Source organism: Pyxicephalus adspersus, chromosome 3, assembly GCF_032062135.1.
Source record: "Pyxicephalus adspersus chromosome 3, UCB_Pads_2.0, whole genome shotgun sequence".
NCBI lineage: Eukaryota > Metazoa > Chordata > Amphibia > Anura > Pyxicephalidae > Pyxicephalus > Pyxicephalus adspersus.
This window is the reverse complement of record NC_092860.1, coordinates 13,188,052-13,193,343: the sequence shown is the minus strand read 5'-3', so window position 1 is coordinate 13,193,343 and position 5,292 is coordinate 13,188,052.

Sequence of the window (5,292 nt, the reverse complement as noted above, 5' to 3'; positions counted from 1 at the left end):
ACCTCGTCCTATTCATCTTGCTCCTTTTTTCTGCTCATTTAAAAGAGCTCTCAAAACCCTTTTTTTCACACTCCCCTACCCATCGTTTTCTGTCTTTTAGAACCTTCACTACTTCCCACCATTCCATATTGTCTGTTACTTCTCCAATTCTCCTAGATTGTAAGCTCTTATGAGCAGGGTCTTCTCCTCCTCCTGTGTTACTGTCTGTATCTGTCTGTCATTTGCAACCCCTAATAAATGTGTGGCGCTGTGTAATATGTTGGCGCTAGAAAGGGAAGGGGAGAGGGCGCAGCAGGGTGCCGCTCCGTCGCTCTCCCCCTCCCCTCTCCATAGAGCATGAACGGTGCTGTATGTACACCACCGTTCATGCATTGTGCACTCCCTTGTCGTTGGAAAGGATCGTGAAAGATCCTTTCCAACGACAAAATTGGAAGTGTGTACGCAGCTTAAGAGATATCATGTCATTGTAGGATAACCTGTAAAAAAAAAAAAATAAGAAAAAAAAAAAAGGTAAATAAACACAAACACTCACACAATTTACCATTAATTTTTATAACACATTTTTTTACATTTATTTTATCTGAATTTTTGCTGTCGAATCTACTTTTTTTTGGGTCGGGTCTAAGCGAATTCGAACAGCCATATTCGGGTCCAATATAAGGACAACCCGAATTTGAACACCAACACTATTTATGACACCACAGTCAGGTCCTTTTGGTATACGGAGAATACCTCCTAGGGTTTTGAGGTGGGAGAAAAAGAAATAATATTGTAAGTTACAGGAAGAGCACAAAATGATTATTGCAACTTTCTGGGTTACAGCTCAGATTTTCTATATTTAGAGGAAAACGTCCTGGATGATTGTTTATGCAGTTTAGAAACAAAAAGCTTTTAGGGAATTTTTGAGATCTAGGAGCAGCATGTATTGGGTAACATTGGGTTACAGTGGGCACATTTCTCTATTCAGGCCAAGCTTTGAGTATGAGAACTTGTGTAAGCAACACTCTTAGATAGCTGGGTAGGTGGAGTGGTTTGTGAAGATCTGCGGTGAGTTAGGCCCCAGGACTGAGGATTTAGAAAGAACTGGAGAAGAGTGCGACTGAAGGTCTGGGGTGAGTTGGGATTTAGGAATGACCCGGACAAGCAATAGATAGAGTATTATGATTTGGCAGGTGGCCAGCAGTAGACATGACCTTATGGCTGAGCTCTGAAGTAGGTGTAGGGGAGTGTAGGGGGTAGCAGCACCAGAAAGGAGATGAGTATTGCAGTTAAAGTTGTATCAACCCCAAAGACATGACAGATTACCCTGCTAACATTCACAGAAGTGTTTTTGGATTTGGCACAAATCTCAGGGTCATGCAGAACCACTTGCACTGAATGTCCTGGCACTGGGTGCTGAAACAAAATGCCAGGATTTTACTTTTTGCTAAATAGAAATGGAGCTAGTGTCCCGATAATCAATGACATTGGTGATTTTTCTCCCACTGACAACCAAAAACAGCAAACCTATACAGGGTATGTAATGCAGGTAGACTTTAACCATTCCCAATATTCAGTGTTACGTAACCATGTGCTGTTTATGCCACAATATCAATTGGCTGTTTTCTGTATGAAAGTTGGAAGGAATGGATAACCTTGAGTATCAATATATGGTTGTGGGATGATGCCCGTCTCAAAGGTAAAAGAATGAGGGCTGGTTAGAAAACCTGTCCTGATTGTTGTTCCTAAATAAACACTAATATTTACCCCCTCCCTTTTACATTGATTTCAGCTTGCAGGTCTATTGTTTATTGCGCCTTGCCCTGAGAGTAATTATATTATACCTGTATGTCCTCCACAGGCTATGAACACTCAAAGTAATACATAGTAGTGCATCCAATGCTCCTATCTCTTATTGGATTTGCTTGATCATTCTTTACACTCCAGCTTCTCAAGCAATCCAATCCTGTCATTGATGATCTGATTGAAAGTGAAAATCAGTATGTGTACTAGGTGCTTCCATCTATTACGCCTAATAATATATATTGGTAAACCCTAATTAAACATACAGTAGGCTCTTGACTATCCAACCTAGTTAAAAAAAAGAAAAATCCCCTTAATAAAATGCTGGGACGTTGCAAGAGGACGTCTTCTGCGGCCCTCCTGCATGGCAAAAGTTGAGACGTCCCTGCTGCCCGCTCTCTGGTTGTGTCAGGAGGAAGGCTGGCCTGTGTGTGGTGAGTACTGTACTGGGGTAATAGAACTCCGACTTTTTTGTTTTCCGGCCTGCCCTTCCGCCACATTATGCCAGATAGTCTGCCAGTCTACTGTATTTTTATACATATAATATAGGCCAAATATATATATGTTTAAAAGTATTCCAAATTCTTCTCCAGCTGACACTGGAATGTCAGTATATATTTGAGACTAATAATAGCAAATTCAGATTTAAAGATGAAAGAAAACATTTACCTGTGCAATGGACCTGCATTCTCTCAAAGGTTAAGTTTTTGTTTTATTTTTCCAGGGTGTGAATAATTAGGAGATAACATTTATTATTCATTGTTTCTGCAGGCTTCCTCTTCATACAATTCCAGTCTGCAGCTTCTCCATTTACTTAATGGCTGTGGCAGTAGCAGCTCTGATATTGTCCCATAGCATGCAGCTCTCCCTTGCGGCGAAGGGTTGGGTGGGGGATCCACTGCAAGTGTTAAAATTTTGCTTACCTCAGAGTTCAGCTTTTAGTTCAGAATGAATTTTTCCATGTAGCATTTACCCCAACTAGTCATCCAGCAGACAGCCCAGGGGGTTATCAAAACAGTAACTACACATTTTGACTGTCCAAAATGTGATCTGGACCAAATTGGGCTGCTTACCTGAATTGGAAGTGTCACCCAGAAGGTATGCATAGAGAACAATATTGGCTGAATTGTAAACAGTACAGAGCAGTTTAGTTTAATCCAATCTGTCCAGTCATTTAATAAGTTATTTGAGGTTTATGTTTACTGCATCTGTAAAACCCTTACCTTGTCTACAAGAGGTTGTGCAGTACATGTCATTGGAAGGTTAGCAGTGTTGTTCAGTAATGCATCAGCTACTGTTCCCCCTATACTTGCCACAGAAGGGAAACAAACATCAGCATTAAATGCACCCAACAAAGCTAAAATGCTCTGCAATAAGTATGTCAGTTTCCAGGGTGCAGGCAGTGCTAATTTGCATTAAGGTGAACTCCTGCCAAATAAAAAAGGCACAAACTAAAGTGTTTGTCCAGTCCATACAAACCTTTCCTCATCTGTTCAAAATGTAATACTTTAGACTAAGACACGCTCTCGTAAACAATGTTCTGCTATAGTTCGTTTCCACTGACATAAAAAAACATAATTGTTCAATTTCAAGATACTTAGAAGATGGAGGATAAGACATAATAATGGCCATTATGACACTTTTAAAATTGACTTTATTATTCATCATCTTTTATTATAAAGTGATTCTGCGGAGAGCCGGCTAATTACATCTTACATTGAACATCTTCACACGCTGCAATAAAGTACAAACCAACAAATCTGTTGACCATTAAAGAAATCCTGTTAGGAGAAATATGTAAAAGTTCTATTTGTGACATTAAAAATCTGTTAGAAGCTAGTCCTTGGGCCCTATGTATTAAATATTCCCCAGTCCTATATCTCTACAGGTCCTAATAAAACAATGACTGATTCTGCCACCTAATGGCCAAATGTCAAAAGTGCACAACTGGCACAAAAAGAAAAGAATATGAAAAGGGAATACGGGTAATTTATAAATAGAGCCCATTGAGCCTTTATTGATTCCTGACACACTGACCTGAAAGTAGTGGTCACCTGCCTTTAAGTAGAGATTCATTCAGGGCTTGCTAGCTGCTGCATTTCTCTTGAATTAGATCTTTCACAGTTCATTGAGCTCCAAAGTTGCTTCATGTTGCTTTTAGATTTCCATTGACTTATGGGGAGAGGAACTAGTCTGACATACACAAAAGCTTGTCAACACGGACCATGAGGCTGTGTACGTGTTTTTCACGCTTCATTACCAAACGGCCGTTTGCTGGATTTGTGCTCTTCTGCCGCAATGTCATAGCCTTGTGGCGTCCAACATTAAGGCTTAGAGAACAAAGGCAGTTTGCTAAATTTAGTAATCCAACTCCAACAATCCATATTCATCTTAACACTCAAATGCACAGACAACTAAAATGTGATTGGTTGTTGCACCCAATATAAGATCCATATTTTCTTAGAGGTCAACAATATGTATGGTGCTGCCCATGCAAGAATTTGAAGTCAGCTAGAACCTGGATATGATTTACTATATTAAATAAAAGCTCTACCACGTGCTTTCAGATAATACAAATCTACAGTAACCTTATTATAGAAATCACAGACCTTACAAAATGTAACATTTAAACACAAGGTACTTATTGTTATGTGTATTGTATTGAGCCTGATTAGCCATATCCTACATAACCCTCATAGGAATGGCAGTGGAAAACCTACAAAACGTTACTGACAATCTAAAGTAGTGATTGGGTTAGTGGTTCATGACAGCAGACTCTAAATGCTATGTGGCCGATGTACTAGAAAAAAAAAGGGGGGTCATTTTAAACACCCAATCAGGTTTGGGAATTCTAAACAAGATCGGGTATTAACCTCCCTAGCGGAAACCCCCAGTGTGACTCGGGGTAGAAAAAAGTTGCTAAAAAATGGGAGGTAATAGTAAATAGAGCCTTACCTGATCCGCCAGCGCCCCACGCCATTCATCACCGCGATCTCCGTCTTCTTTCTTCTTCCTCCGGCCGGCTTCTGCACACGATGAGTCACCGGGGGAGTTCCCGGTGACATCGGTGCGTGTGGAGGTTGCCGACAGGGCGGGAAATTCAAAATTCATTTGTATTGCATTCAATACAAAATAACTGTATTGAATGCAATACATTGGATTTAAATGTGTAAAAGCAGTACATTATTTTCAAGAACATTTATTTTACAGTATATATATTAGTAGGAGTATAATATGTATTTTTTTTTAAATATATAGATTTTTTAATGGTTGGGGGGGGGGGTGCCTTTTGGAAAGTACATAGACATCACCAAGGTCCATCAGTGGCAATGCTGATTGAATCTGTGTGTGTTGTGTCTGGTTGCTACTTGTGTTAGCCCAAGTTTCCAGCACTAGGTTAAAAACAATAGGGGGTATGGGTGTGTGTGTGAGAGACATGAATTGAACTTTTGGCAATAACCAGAAAACCACCAAAGGTCAAGAGTAACCACAGAGTAAACCAGGAGACAG